A 16721-nucleotide genomic window follows, 5' to 3' on the forward strand; every position below is an offset into this window, starting at 1 on the left:
CTAGAATATGCTTTGTAAATGTGTCCAGGGCCAGATATCAAATGGTGGTGGCCCAGTGACATCTTTCAAGAGGTACCTTGGCATTTTACTCTGTTTGACACCATTGTAAGGGGGTCCAGGAATCTACCTGATGTTCTGATGGCCTGGAAAATAATCCAACTTCTTCTAGAGGAAGATAGTAAGAGCATTAAATGTGCAAGTAGGTAGACTTGGGCTAAGCTTCAGGTTGGCCAATGACCATGAACCTGTGTCTCAATATCTTTTACTCAGTTTTCTCATCTGTAGCACAGGAATAATAACTATGAACAGGCACTACTTCTATTTCCATTTCACAGATTGGAACCACTGAGACACAAGGACTTAAACAACTGTTCCTAGATGAAGCAGCTGGTAACTAGCACCGCTTACATTTGAACCCATGCAGTATAGGTCTTCCTGTTCCTAACCATTATGCCACATTGCCTGCCATACTTACACATAATTTCTTATTTAATCCTCAAACAACTCTGCTAATGGGACCATGGACAAATTACTTAACTCTCTAAGCATCAGTTGCCTCAAGAGAAAATAGGATTTTGGTACTGTAGACCTCAAAAGGATATCATGGGCAATAACTGGGAAACCATCCTTGAGCAGTTATGGACATTGTAACAGAGCCTGCAGTCACTGCAGTGATAACACTGATTGTGGTTAGCATCACAACGCCCATGGTACTTATAGTTATTTGTTTTAATGTTTGTAATTTCCTTGAACTACATATTCCATGAGGATAGAAACTGTCCCTTAATTTCCTCTGTACCCACAGTACTTGACAACCTAACACAAATAGAACTTACTCTGGAACATACTCTACTTTCAATGCTGTTTATTGATGAATTGGTAAATGACTTTAATACTGTCTCTCTCTTGAATTGCTATAAGGATTAAATAAGACAATGCATATAAAAAAGCTAGTACAATGTTAGGCTTGAGAATTCCATCCAATTAATGTTAGTTCTTTCCCATTTGCAACAGAACACATTATTGGAGATAAACACTCTGGAATCACATGGCCAAGAGAGTGAAAAACAGAACACCTGAACTCTTCGAGGAACAAAAACATCCCAGCTAGAGCCAAAGGCCATGAGACATGGGCACGTGAGCTGATGAGGAGTGTAAGCTGGAACCCACCTTGGTGCAAGCACCACCAGGCATCACAGGCAACCTCGCTGCAGGCACATTTGGAAATCTCGAGAGCAGGAAAGAAAGGCACTCTATGTACTGGTTGATTAAAGCTGCTAATTAGGTCCATGCACGGTACAAATACTGGCAGTTCTTTCTTACTGGGGCAACAGGGAAGAGGTTGGCAGAGGTGAGCAAAATGACAGCCAATTCCTCTGTGAGCCAATAAGCATCTATAAAGGGAGGATTCAACTGAGTACATTTGGAAACAGAAATTGCCAACAATGTTCAGAAACTCTAAGTAAAAATATAATGGTCAGGTGGGCCAAAAAAATCTCCTTCCTGCTTGAAGCTGCTCAGAAAATAGTCAAAGTCAAGGCAACAGACAGTGGGAAAAACATGGGCTTGGGCATCAGAGAGACTTTGTTTGCAGGCTTGGCTCTACCAGCTATGACCTGAGACAAGTTAGCTAACACTTTGGAGCATCCTTTGGCATAAGAAGCTTAAATAAATAGTCTCTATGAAGAGACCAGCAAATAATACTAGATTCCCTATCATCACCACCACGACCTAAAGGTAGCTGTCTTGATTATATGACCCAGACCACCTGGAATCAGTGCTTTCATATCATCCTTCTTAAGTGGCTCTGGTGGTTATATTATTGTGTGGTGCTGTGAGTCACTCTCTGTTAATATAATTTACCCAGGGTTTGTAACAGGACAACTGGTAAATAAGGATTCAGAGATGGAAGGAAACTGGGTCATCCTCAAATAAGATGAGCCACTCAATAAATAAATAACAGGGCATTGGCTGGGCTGGTTGGTTGGGGAATAGGGGAGATGAGGGGCTGGAATGGACTCAGGAAGCTGGGAAAGGGCAAAGTCTAAGCAGAGGAAATGGGAAGAGTGTTACAGGGGTGAGCTGAAGACCAGTACTGTCTGAGAATGCGTGAGAAATAATTGAATCATAGTGCATCACCCAATTTAGTGGTTCCCTCCCAGGGCTGCCCACCCAGTCTGAATTATGGAAGGCTAAGCCATGGCAGAGGCAGCAGCCAATGGGAGGTAAGCTAATTCATGACTGACAGCCTTGGAATATCTCAGGAAGTGGAGCAGCAGATACCGCAGGAGGTGGGAGGTGAGCCTAGGCTGAAAACACGGGGCTGGCAGAGCATCTATATAACAGGAGCCTCAACACCATAGTCCTCCACATCACTCAGAGACCCTGGGTCTTGGAGAAGATAAGCGGATCTCTAGTGAAACTGAACCCAGAGAATCTCTAGACTATCCTTTCCAACCCTTGAAATAATCGTAAGTTCTCAAGGAACCTAAATATTTTATCTACAGCTCCTGGTATATTAGCATAACCAGTAACTTGTAGATATATTGGCCCAGTAATAATTTGTCAATGCTCTTTTGAGCAAAGAATATCATCTGGCACTCTATTTTTGCTTACCAATTAACCTAAAAATTTTCTGTAGTTTCCTGTTCCGTATAAAGAATATCAACTCTAACGCAGGCCAGGTGTGCAGGTAGAAGAACGTTTCATCTCCCACGTTCCTTTTTTTTTTTAACTTTCTTATTTAATTTTTTAGAAAACTTATTTAACTAGGAGTAAAGTCTTAAATGTCTACTATACAAGAGGTGAATGATATGTAATACATAGCCTGTGCAAAAGTAGGTTTTCACCCCTTATTTAAAACCTTTTTTAAGCCAAATTTTACAGAACAATATAATTACACTTAACTTACATGTTTTGAAATTACTCATTCTTTCCTTTCTATACAGCTTTAAAATTTGTAAAGAGAATGCAACACATTTCTGTTAAATAATTGACAAGAAAAAATGGAATTTAATTTCTCTAAAGGGAGCTTGATATATTTGAATAAAGGTTGTAAATCATATTATGACATGTTATTTACAACATGAAAACGTATTGACACTTTGTTGAATAGTAAAGCTATTGAAATCACAAACTAAAGCAACATAAATAAAAATATGGCCTAGGAGAATTTATATAATTCTTTAAAAAAACATTTTCTTATTAACATAATTAGGCTTAACTATAGGCCTGGCTGTTTCAAAACAATTACAGGCATGTGTTAGTTTCCTGATTTTTTATAGGCTTGTGTGTGTATTAACAATGTTATTCTTACATAAAAACTAACATTTACCTTTTTAATGTGAGATTTGTGCTTTTTTTCAGCACAATTATTCAATTCTTGGTCAAACTTGAAATAAGCACATGCAGATTTTATTTCCAACTTACCTGAGAGAAGTTCTGTCCTTGCTCTTGATGCATATTAAACAAGGAAAAGCTTAGTCACACATGTAGGAAGCTGAAAACTGCAGCAAAAATGTCCTTGCTTTTCTTGCAAGAGTATCTTTGCAAGGCAAGATAGCTTCTTCACAAAACCCAGAATGTGAGGAGCAGCAGATCAGTAAACCTCATCTCCAGCTTATAGTCTGACTGTGCCTCACCAAATTCTTCCCCTTCTCTCAAAGTCAAGTTATCAGGATGAGCAGACAATGGAGAAAGAGGATTCCTCATTCCATCATACAAATGTGTCAAAAAGGAGGTAAAATACTCTTCACTTTGGTCCTGCAGATCTTCTAGGTGGTTTATAATAAGACTTGAGGCTTGTAGATATCCTTCCTCTCTCTCAAGCCCAAGCACCAATAGAAATGTCAAGATTTCCTTTTGCAACATCATTTTTTCCAAGCATCTTGTCACTTGAAGTCAAAACATTGTTTCTAAGCCTTTGCACGGACTTGTTTCCCTGGTGCGTGTGATGAAAAATGTCTTCTAGGTAGGCTAATCTCTGTAGTCGTTCTTCACCTTCAAAAGTCTCAGCAATTCTTGCTATTTTCTTGAAAGTATCCCTTCAGTTCACCTGTCAGCTTTACTACCTCTTGATAACCCTCCCTCTTCTAAGCCACTAAATTTCTTTATGTAGCAGGAAACTGTATGTGATCTTTGCTCAGGCTACCATAATGTTTTAAACATTCTTAAGTAAATTGGTCTTTGCTTTTTAAGCTAACCGTTTTTGCAGCATTATCTGGATTCATGTCATCTCCAAGAGTAAGCATCTCTCTGAAAAAAGGAATGTGTTGTGATAGTGGCAGGTTTTTTTCTTTTTTTTTCTTACAAGAGAGGTCAAACTTTCCTGGAGCCAACCACCAAAGAGACACCAGCAATGCACAGATCCTCAAAGACAGACTTTGTGTCTCTAGACACTAGACACAAAGATAAGACAGTCACTATAGATGGCTTTTACTTGTTTCAGGAAAACTTTTTTGGTAGCAGAAAAGGTTTCTTTAATTTCACCATCGTTTACAAATCATACAAACACCAAACGCCACATCATGGCATTTATTGATGAAATCTGTTGATTCATCAGACGAAATACAGAAGCAATTGCTTTCAGCTGATTACACAAACCTCATCATCACCAGCCACATCATCAATATGTTGACTAATCAAACGGCTGGAAAGTGGAAACTTTTCAATTTCTCCTCCTACAATTTGTTCTATCATTTCATTTATTATAATTTTACTAGCATTATTAGGTTTTTACCCACTGCATGACTTATTTCGGGGGAGCAATAAGTTATTCTGCTAAGTGACTTGCTCCCTGAACCTGAATGTGATGTTTTAGCTAAGGGTTTACCCTGTTGGTTTTGATATTCCAGTGGCCATTTAAAACCCTCAGCCCTGTCCTTGTCTAATGGCTGCAATTTGTAGTTCAAAGTCGCATTCTGAAGAAGCTATTGCTGCAGCTGTGAGTTGTTTACCACAGGCACTGCAGAGTGAGATATGACAGCATGGATTCCCCAGCCACGTAAACCAATTGATGAGTAGCTTTCAACATAAAGAAGAACTTTACCATGTGCCGCTTGTGGCAGTGACGAAGAGAAATGACTCCTAAGATTGTAATTATTTGTTACTAACCTTATCAGAATTGTCCATACACGTAGGATTAGAAAAGTTTACGTGGAAAAATAGTTGGGGAAATAGTAAAGAAGGAATACTTGAAGGGAAACTAACCCTATCAGACATTGAAATATAAGTTTAAAAAAATGTAGTACTAACACGTGAATTGGCAAATAGACCAAGTGAACAGAATCGAAAACCAAGAAATGGGCCCAATTAACTATGAAAATTGAGTACATGATAAACGTGGCCTCTCAAATTGCTGGTGCAAAAATAGGCTTTTTAGTGGTAGTGCTGGACAACTAAGTTACCAAGAGATTGGATTTACAGAAGCAAGAGACCTTCAGAAGAAGACCTCCACTGAGCTAGAAAGAGAGATTGCCACTTGGCTGGTGCTGATACCTCTGAAATGCTGGTGCCAAAGGAAGTTGGAGGCTTAAACCAACTGCTGGTGTGACTGTGAAAGGACTAGCAAAAAAGAGAAAGGAGTCCTTTTTCCCTTCCTTCTACTTTCCATTCTCCTTCCACAAAACTAACCGATAAGAAAGAAAATGCAGTTTACAGAGTCCCAGCACCAGCATCACAGAGCAGAGTATAAGAAGGTGGGTTTGCTATGCAGCCATAAAAAACGATGAGTTCGTGTCCTTTGTAGGGACTTGGATGAATCTGGAAACCATCATTCTCAGCAAACTGACACAAGAACAGAAAGCCAAACACCACATGTTCTCACTCATAGGTGGGTATTGAACAACGAGAACATGTGGACTCAGGGAGAGGAGCATCCCACACTGGGGGCAGTTGCAGGGGTAGGGGAGAGACAGCGGGGGGTGGGGAGGGAGGGGAGGGTGAATAACATGGGGAGAAATGCCAGATATAGTATGCACTTAAAGTAAAATAAATAAATTAAATTTTAAAAAAAGGAAGGTGGGTTTGGAGCTAAGCTTAATGGCTGGCATAAGTGTAAAACATTGAGTATTTCTGTAGTTAGCACGCATTCTCCTATAACTATGCTGAGAGAAAGGAGTGAGAGCAAATGAAGACATAGGCTTAAACAAGAGTGCTAAATCTTCATCTTCTTTAACAGGAAGTCCAGAAAAGAGATAAGTCAAGAACAGCAGTATAAACATAATACTTAGAAAAACAAGATGAAACAGCTAAAAATAATAATAATTTTAAAAAGCTTAGGGAAATAGACTCAAGCAGAGAAGAGTGGAGAAAGGGTTTACTTTGGTTCATTAAGAGACTTGTGAATTTACTTAGCTTTTAAAATTATGAATATATATTTAACTTATGTTTTTGAAATTTAAATTTTAAACAAGAACATTTCAGTGAAGAGAAAAAGACTATAGCTCTAGGGTGGCATTTGTAGCTTGGAAAAATAAATTCACTATTATAAGGTAACTTCACCATTGGAAAATAAAAGAAGAAATGATTATTTTGATAATACAAACTCCTGAAAGTAAAAATTGAAAATTGTTTTTGTTATTGAATAATATGAGAAATGGAAAAGAATTAGAATTTAAATTGTGGGCTCCATGAGGGCAGATTGAGTGTTTGAGCCATCCATTATACTCATATTTTATGAACTACTCAATGCAAAAAAGGTTGAACAGAAGAGTTCACAACAGAAATGGCAGCCTGTATTAGTTCCTTCTCAGGCTGCTAATAAAGAAATACCTGAGACTGGGTAATTTATAAAGAAAAAGAGGTTTAATGGACTCACAATTCCACATAGCTGGGGAGGCCTCATAATCATGTCGGAAGGCAGAGGAGAAGCAAAGGTACATCCTACATGGCAAGAGAACATGTGCAATGGAACTGCCCTTTATAAAACTATCAGATCTCATGAGACTTATGCACCGTCACAAGAACAGCACAGGAAAAACCCACCCCCGTGATTCAATTACTTCCCACTGGGTCCATCCCACAACATGTGGGGATTATGGGAGCTACAATTCAAGATGAGATTTGGGTGGGGACACAGCCAAACCATATCACAACTGGCACAGCTGCACAAATCTCAAAGAATCCTGAGGGCTTACTACATACAAATAACATCCATCCTGTGCGCAAGTTGCTAGTTTCAGACAGGTAACCTGATAATTCTAATACCCATATTTTTTACTTCTCATTATTGAAATAGTCCTAACCACATGACACTGGTTAGGACTATTTCAATAATGAGAAGTAAAAAATATGGATATTAGAAGATGGAGACTATCACTCTGCCTGAAAGTAGCTGAAGGTGACCTTGAAGGTTTAGTGGCCATGGCTGTTCTGAGTCTTGGAGGATGACTAAGAGTTTTTCAGATAAAGAACACAGTGAGAAGAGAGTGGACGAGGACACAGAGAGGTGGCAGGCCTTGATGTGTCCACAGAAGAGTCAAACGTACCATGAGGATGGAACAGAGGATGTGGGGAGGTATGTGGTGGGTGGTGAGACTAGGGAGAGAGGAGGACTTCCAGCCTGTGCTCGCTGGAGCTTAACCTTTAGACACTGGGGAGTAATCAGAGGGAAAGGGTCCCTTAGGCTTGATTTTTAAGGAAGGTCATTCTGGTAGCACTGCTGAGGAGGAATCTAGAGCAAAAGAGAATAGACACAAGGCTCCAGGTAAAACAACAAGAAAACCAACAACAGCAAGAGAAATTATGTGTGTTCAGTAACTTACAGTGTGCTCTGCTCTATGCTAAGGCTTGGCCTACATTGTCTCCTTTCATCCTGAATACTGCTCTGTGAAGTGGGAATTTTTATCCCAGTGGTACAGACAGGGATGCTGAGAAATGAGAGACTAGGCTTTTATGTAAGAAGAAAAGTATTCCCAAACCAGGAAGCTTCCGATATGTTTTCTGCCTGGGCAGGAACCATCAGCACGTGGAGCTGGCTTGATGCCAGCAGGTGTGATCACCTGGCAAAACAGGAAGCATTTGGGCAGGAATGAGGGCAATTCCTGACAAGCGTAGAATGACATTTCTTGAGAGAGAAGTAGGGTTAATGCCTAAATATGGTTATTAAAGACAAGTTCAGGAACATGATGTCAGAAGACATCCTACCAGTCTTCTGACAACCAGGCCTCCAAAGTCCAGTCCACTGTAGCTCTGGGTGACTTCATCTCTACATGAGGAGTTCCTAATCATGCCTTCCAGACAATAAGTTACCATTTATTACTCTCGGCTGATACATGGGATACAACATGTTCCATAAATGTTAATTTCTTTTGCTTACTCTTCACTGGAATTTCCTCCACACAACCACGCTCTTATTTAATAAACCCATCATTTCTTTGCAAACACGTGTGTCCTTCCAATTTCAATAATGTCTTTGTCTATCCACACATTGGCTAAGTGAAAAGTCTCAGTGTCATTCTTAACTCTTCCTCTTCCCGTCTCCACACATAGTCACTACGTTCTATCATGGCCCTAATTCCCAGTGCTTTTCCTATTATTCTCTCCTCTCCTCTGACCACCTCTCAATTATCCAAAAAGCCTCCTTATGGTTATCCAATCACTAGTTTCATGCATGCTGAGATGGCCCCTCACAGCCTCTGTTAGGAGTTGAATTGTGTCCCCCAAAAGATGTTGAAGTCCTAACCCCTAGTACCTTTGAATGTGACCTTATTTGGAAATCAGATTTTTGCATGTGATCAAGTTAAGATGAGGTCATTGGGGTGGATCCTAATCCAGTATGACTGGATCCTTATGCAAAGGGACTGTTTGGACATAGATAAACATGCATAAAGGAAGAATGCTGTGTGAACATGAAGGCTAAGGTTGGGTGATTTGCCTACAAGGCAAAGAAAGCCAGAGATTACCATAAAAGTACCGAAAGTTACAGGAGAGGCATGGAATAGATTCACAGACCTCAGAAGAAGCCAGCTCTGCCAGCACCTCGATCTCAGGCTTCTGGCCTCCAGGACTCAAGCGATACATTTCTGTTGTTGAAGCCACCAGCTCATGGTGCTTTGTTGCAGTCACCCAAGCACACAAACACAGCTTCCAAGGTTTTTTTTTTTTTTTTTTAATGCACATCTGATCACTCCAAACTCTGCTTAAAAATACTCCACAATAATGAAAAGAATAGGTTCTATTTATTGAACACCTACTGAGGACGAGGTGATCCAACTATATTGTAGCTAATCCCTATGACATCCCTTAAAAGAATACATTATTATTCCCGATTTTGCAGTTGAAGGAAACGATCTTTGAAAAGGCTAAGTCATTGACCCAAGTTCACATAAGTAGTAAGCAGCAAAACTGAATTTTGACTCTCAGTCTCTTCGACCTTCAAAGTTAAGCTAACATTGCGTGTTCCAGTGTAACAGGATTCCAAAAACTTCTTTTATAAAGGGCAAGATAATAAATATCGTAGGTTTTGCAGGGCATACAGTCTCTCTCATGACTATTCAACTCTGCCATGATTGTACAAAGCAGCCATAGACAATGTGTAAAAGTACAGGCATGAATGTGTTCAAATAAATATTTATTTACACATACACGTTGAGAGTCAGATCTGGCCCTTTGATTGCAGTTTACCAACCCCACTCTACAACATTGTATTTACGATATAATCTGTGTTTTCTGATATAATAATCACTAATACTCATTTGCTCACTTCAGGCCAGGAGTCTTTTCATGTGTTAATTTATTTAAATTGTCAGTCCTATTATCTGTATTTTTGAGATCGCCAGCTTGCCCAGATCACAGGAATCATGACGAAGCCAGGATTCAAGCCCCAAAGCCTATGATCTCAGCCACTGTCTGCAAGGACCTTCATGCCTTTGCCAACCATAGACCCCACTATGTTCCTTCGTGCCCTGCCTCATCTCCTCCCCCAACACCCTGCACTTGCACAGCTGAGAGGGGAAATGAAGGAAGGACACTGGCCTAGCTCCACCTGCCTGCCCTGTAGCATGCACATGGCCAAGGCTAAAGCCCAGGGTTTCCCAGAGAACCTGCTGCCAGTGGGAATGAGAAGTGTGAGAAGAGGACCATGGGGAGGGGAGTACCTGCCTCCTTCATGTGGTTGTCGTGAGAGTCTAGGGAGATTAAATCCAGTAACCGAAGTGAAAGTACCAACGGTGCTTGGCAAATTGCCAAGGCTTGCTTTAAAGACACTTATTATTCACCAGAATCTGGACTGGTGCTGTACTGCCCGCACCAACTACGCTCTCCTTTCTCTTTACTAAAATAACCCCGATGTTAATGGCAGCTGGAGATGACCATGTGATATAAGCAGTCAGTGATACATAAGCAGGTGTATGTTGGGGAATATCTAGGAATGTTTCATTGTGCTGACATAAATAAGCATGGCTTCTTTCCTGGTTCCTTTCTTCTTTCTTCCTGGAATGTGGTCAAAGAATTGGAAGTGGAACAGCCCATCTGATAGCCACAGGTGACCATGAGGATGAAAACTCTTCATCAAAGCTGGAGGAGCAGAGGGATAAAGGTGGCTGGGGCTGAGATGGAATCATGGAGGCACTACACCTGGCTTCACACTTCCTGCCTCCAAACTTCTGACCATGGTTGAAAAATAGGCCCCTCTTTGGTAAAAACCACTGTCGTTGGATTTCTGATATGTGTGGACTTGGGTAATCCTAACCGAAAGTCCTGGTCAGCAAACAGGACACATCCTCAGCAATCTCTAGAATGTAATAGGTGTTCAGTAAATGTATGATGAATAAATCAATAAGCGAATGAATGGATTAGTAACAGAATATAACAGTACTAGATCACACAGGGAAGTTGCCTTTGGAAAATGCAACACTTATAGCTACACTTACTTGCTCAGCAATTACCATCTGCTTCACCTTCTCTTGGCAATCTTCACAACTCTTGGAGGTTGATATTGTCATTTTTATTTCACAGATCAGGAACTGAGGCTCAAGGAGGCCGAGCTAACTTGCCCAGGAACTCACAGCTGTGAAGTGGTGGGCCTGGGGTTTGAATCCCAATCTAGGTAACATTGAAGCCTGTGCTCCCTCTCTTAGGCCAAGCTGTTGCCTTAATTAACTGCTCACTGGACACTTGAGCCAAGGCTAGTAGGTAGGTGGAGAAATTTGGGCTGGAACTCCAGACCCACAACCCCCAAGCTATATGAGCATGGACAATTCTTTCCTGTCTGTCAGTTTCCTTATTTGTCAGAAAGATAAAAGTGGCACCTTCTTCTTCCTCGGCTTGCTATATTAATGTGACATGTTTATATCAAATGTTTAGCAGAGTGCTAGTAAAGGCTCAAGAAATATTGCCTGTCAGCATTATTTTTATCATCAACTTGAAAATCCCCTGTAAGAATCTATGAAAAGAAAGAGGGCTGGCCCCAAACAAAAGGCTCCGGAGGAGGCGCTGGGGTGAGCAGGGGCCTTGCAGCTGTCGGAACCTGCGTGTTTTTTAACTTTGGGGACTTTGTGCCAACTTCTCCATTGGCATCCCCTTTAGAGCACAGATCCTCATGGGTATCAGAAATGCCTGTGAGAGTTATCTTCCTCATTTGATGTTCTAACAATTTGCTGAATTCATTGTCATTCCATGCTGAAGGAGTGTCCCTTGGAGCCTGGAGGCTCACCCTCTAATCCCACACAGGTGTCAGACAATGCCTGATGGGCAGAGAACATTGTGCTCCTGTCTGGCTCCCTGCCGGTCCCACCTTAGCACCAGGAGCAGCCTGGGAGTTGGACGTGTCTAAGGCAAGATGTGGGGCCAGATTTGAGTCTGAGATGCTAATCTGCCCAACTGAAGGTTTCACATCTTTTTTGGCATCCACAGACACACGAAATCTAAAAAGTCAGTTACAGCTCTGAGTAGGCGGGTGGGGTTCTGGGGCATTGAAAACGGGTAGGGCTAGATGCCTACTCTGACAAAGCAGGCATGGCAGATCCCACAGGGCCCTGGACCACTCAAGAGACTGAGTATGGGAAAGAATCAGGCAGGAAATTGTTATATAATGCTGAGTCTTTGGAATTAGGGCTCTGTAGGAATGCCAGATCTTATGCTTATTAATTGTGTGGCTTGAAGTATATTACTCAACCTCTCTTAGAAGCAATTTTCTCATGGCAAAGAGGGAAAAATAATAGCACCTATGGTTGTTATGAGTATTAAAAGAGATAATTTTTTTAAATTTTACTTTACGTTCTGAGATACATGTGAAGAACATGCAGATTTGTTACATAGGTATACATGTGTCATGGTGGTTTGCTGCACCTGTCAACCCCATCATCTAGGTTTTAAGCCCTGCATACATTAGATATTTGTCCTAATGCTCTCCCTCCCTTTGCCCTCCACCCCCTGACATGCTTCAGTGTGTGAAGGGATAACTTAATAAAGCTTTCAGCATCGTGTTTGGAAAACTGTTAGTGCTCACTGCATATGATAAACATCTTAGCATCTAGTATATGTAAGCTGAAAGCTACAAAAGCTCTGAACAATCAGTGAGAAACTGTTGCATGCTCTGGGAGGGATACTGGACTGCATTTTATATTTTTTATTGCTGCTTATATACCCCCTAATGGTGTTAGGAATGAGCAGAAATGATGTTGTAATTCTTAAACATATCTAATTCGTAAAGCACAAATTTTGTCAGTGTCTGCTGTCTACTCAGCACTGTTTGTTATTCTGAATAAATAAAATTATGTGACAAAATCCCTGCTTTCAGAGGGTGTTCAATCTAAAGAGAGAAACATATAAGCAAAGATGAAAGTTATATAACAACGTAAAGAGCCTAAGATAAGTTCTATTGCCAAACACTAATGTGGGTGGCAGTGACCATAGTCCCTGAGTTAATTCCAAAAAGACAGAGATCCGGGAGGGATGGAAGGAATACCTCTGCTCTGGCTGGCCCCAGGCGTCCAGCAGGTAGCCTTCTGTACAGTAATTCAGAGGCCCCACTTCTTCCCATCTGTGACTCCACAATTGCCCTAGAGCCACAGAGACCTTTCTGGATCTCTCCTGGAGGACTGCACAGGGGACTCTCATGGCCCAGCCCAGAAGTGGAACCCTTCCTTTTTATTAGCATTCAATACTCAGTCACACAGCCATTCCTAACTGCAAGGGAGGCTGAGGAATGTAGTCTAGCCAGGCATCCCAGAAGACCATGGATATCCATGAGCTCGCAGTCTGTGCCATCCAAGGCAAGACTCAAACCACTCATCCATAGCTCCAAAGTCTGACCCCATGTGGAGAGCCATAGCATCCAACATCGACAGAGATACAACAATCTTGGTCCTAATTTTAGCAGAGGCCTGTAGGCACCTAAATGGCCAGTTGCACAGATGGAAAATAGCAGACTGAAGCAGAGAACTCCAGGCTGTGACTAAGTCATTAGGAGCACTGTAAGGCTCTTCTTTCCGCCCCACTCTAAACCCCCTGAAAATAACAAACTAATCTGATGCAGCAAGATCTTTGCCAGTGAGTCAGTGAGCAGAGGCACCAGGCTGGAGCTTGAAGGAGGCTGCCAAGATGCTTTGACTGTAAAAATGTCTACAAGATGGCTGGATTCAGCCCAGACAGGAAATGGAGAAAAAGAGAAAATAGAACTGTCACCTTGTGGCTGCATCTGCACACAGACAGATCACTCCTGGCAAATTGCTGGTCCTGAACAAACAGACTTGAGCAGCAGGCAGGGGAGGAAGGTTAAGAGGACTAGACCACAGGCACCTCGAACTCAAAAGATTCAAAACCATCCTGTATCCCATGTCCTGGGAAACTGTACCCCTATCTAGCAAGCTGCCTGAGTTAGAAAGGTGGGTGTCATCACTGATTCTCCACTCAATCGCCAAGCCCAGTGGATCTGAATTATCTTTTACATCCCTTCCAACCTACCCACCCCCATATCCCTGCCTTAGCTCAGGGTCCTACCCTGCCTCATCTGGGCTAACAGATCCACAATTTGACTCCAGTTGCCCCTCATTCCATAATTAATTTAGTCCTCTAACAGATGTTTATTGAGCATTAGGATACTAGGATGGTGGTAGATGCCAGGATATCTGCCTTCCCAATGTCCTTTATCACCTTCTTCTTTACCAACTGAATCCCAGTTTGGTCAGGAAAGTAACACGCACCATCAAAAAAATCTCACCCTCACACACTTCTTGGCAACTAGAGGCTACCTAGGCAGGTATCTCTAGAAATGGCATCTTTCCTTGAAAGTGAAAAAAGAGGGGTGGGGAGACTTCCAAGGAAAAAGCATTTTCCCCCTTCCCCTTAGCGTTTCTCTCCTTTCGGCACAGAGTGTGGACGTGACTCCTGGAGATGTAGCACCCACCTTATAATCATGAGGAAGAATGCCACGTGGGGAGGATGGTGCCGCAGGAATCTGGAAGAGCTGGATCCTGGATAACTTGCTCAAGCAGCTGCACTTTCCTCCTGCCACCTACTTCTGGATATTGTGTTAGGCGGGTGCCTTCATTTCCTACTGCTGCTGCAACAAATGACCACAAACTTAGTGGCTTAAAACAACATATATTTATCTCTCCCAGCTCTAGAGGTCAGAAGTGCAAAATCAGTTTTTTGGGGTTAAACCAAGGTGTGGGCAGAGCTGGTTCCTTCTGTTTCCTCTGAGAGAAGAATCGTTTTCTTTGACTTTTTTGATTTCTAGTGGCCACGTTTGTGCCGGAGCTTGTGGCCTCTCCCTTTATCTTCAGAGTGCATTCCTCCGATCTCTGGTTTCATCATTGTATCTCTTATCCTCTCTGGCTCCTGCTGCATCCTTCTTTTAAGGACCCTTGTGAGAGCATCAGGACAATCAGGATGCATCAGGGGCATGAGGATAATCTAAGACAATCCTCTCATTTCAAGAGCCTTAGTTTAATCTGTAAAGTCCATTTTGCCATATAAGGAATCATATTCCCAGGTTACAAAAATCAGGACAAGGACAACTTTGAGGGCCATTATTCAGCCTACCACAGGAGGAGAAAACAAACTGTTTACTTGTGTAAACTACTATTTTAGGATTGCCCGTGGCTCACAACTCAGAGTTGAAGGTGATCAGAGCTGATTCCACCACCCGCTGTGTCCCAGGCACCGTGCTCGGTGCTGGAGATGTTCCAACCAGGCTGCGTATCCCTAGCAGAGAGCCTGTCGTCTGTGTTTGCAGCTATGTATTTGCTGTTGACTGCCTTCTGTGAACTCCAGAGGGCGAGAGATGATCTCAGCACCAACCCAGGGCCTGACACTTGCAGTGCTCAAAAAATGTTGGTTAAGCAAATGAACACAAACACTCAGACCCTTTCTGTGGTCTCATCAGCACCAACCCAGGGCCTGACACTTGTAGTGCCCAAAAAATGTTGGTTAAACAAATGAACACAAACACTCAGCTGCCACGACTCAGCTACCAACTCCTAAAGACAGAAGCCTGAATTAATTCTAAGCGTTACTGAATAGAAGTGTGGAGACTATTGATTAAGGAATGCTCTGTCCCAGCAATCCCAAAGGAAATTCCACAGAACAGATACTGGATAAAGCAAAAGTAGAAGATATCCTGAAACAAATATGTTTAGAGAATTCACACATTCCTGCCTCTTAAAGTTTTAACTCTGAGATGTGCCATAATGAAGAAATCTGCTTAAATTCAACTCACCGTTTCCCAAACTTACTTGGCACAATATCCATTTTTACCTTAAGAACACATTAGTCACATATGAAAACAGGGTTCCCTGGCACACACTTTGGGAAACACTGCTCAGCCCTTCCCAGGACTGGTCTGGGACCTAGATCGGTCCAAGGCCTGCAGGCGGACGCAGCAGGCGATCGGGCTAAAAGTGGACTAAAACTGCAAACACAGGAACTGCCATTTGGGGTGGAGCTGGACTTCCAAGGCTGAATGGCATTTGTCCTGGCAGAGGGGATGGGGACTACTGTCCCCATTTACCCCAAAGCCTGTTTGGCTTATTCCAAATGGCCCAGGTACAGATTCAATGAACTCAGAGGAACAATGCCAAGCAAGAGCAACCAAAGGCATTTTTCTTGAATGCCTTGATTCCAAGCCAGCTGACCATTTCCCAGCTACCTCCAGCAAAATGGCAGCCAGAGTGTCAGTACCTGATCCCCTTCTCCATAACAGCCTTCCTGGATGGGGACTTCCTTTGCTCTGCCGTAAGAATCCATGTGACCCTGTGGCCCCTCTGCATTGAGATCCATCTGGATTAAAAGAATGACTGCTCTCTGCTTCCACTTAGCAGCCAGCATTGACCAGCCTCCAGGGAAGTCCCCCACCCCTCCCACCTCATGCTCAAGCATTTTCTGGTCTGCCTCTGGACTCTGTATTCACTATGGGGCATTTGTCTGTGAAATAACAAAGCTGAACACGATGTTGAAGATCCTCTTCTGTGGTTTTCATATTGAGACCTGCAAAGCCCTGGGGGCTTGTCAGGGACATCCTGGAGTCCACTGATAAAGACATGAGGCAGCTGATGGAGGCTCCACTTTCACCTTTTTTGTGTTGAACTCCATGCATGCTCATATCAGTGAAAGAATTCATTTATATCCCACAAAAATGATTTTTAAAAATTTTCATACCACAGTCCCTTGGTCAAGATCTTTATACTGCAGATAGGAAAACTGAGTACCAGAGAAGGAAAATAAGCACCCAAGGCTGCAGAGCAAATTAAAGGCATGGTCAGAAGAGACTCCGGGTCTCC

The 16721-nt window shown here is 42.3% G+C and overlaps 1 long non-coding RNA gene across 1 annotated transcript in view; it reads right to left on the reverse strand.

Moving 5' to 3' along the window:
• The window catches only part of LOC116566088, a 186922-nt gene extending 171622 nt beyond the window's left edge, over nt 1–15300 (reverse strand). Inside the window, exon 1 of the long non-coding RNA XR_004275725.1 lies at nt 14348–15300. This is a non-coding gene — a long non-coding RNA (uncharacterized LOC116566088). The remainder of the gene's footprint in view (nt 1–14347) is intronic.
• Between the last annotated feature and the right edge of the window lie 1421 nt (nt 15301–16721).

The sequence above is a fragment of the Sapajus apella genome, unplaced genomic scaffold, assembly GCF_009761245.1.
Source record: "Sapajus apella isolate SASKATOON/1434 unplaced genomic scaffold, GSC_monkey_1.0 scaffold2, whole genome shotgun sequence".
NCBI lineage: Eukaryota > Metazoa > Chordata > Mammalia > Primates > Cebidae > Sapajus > Sapajus apella.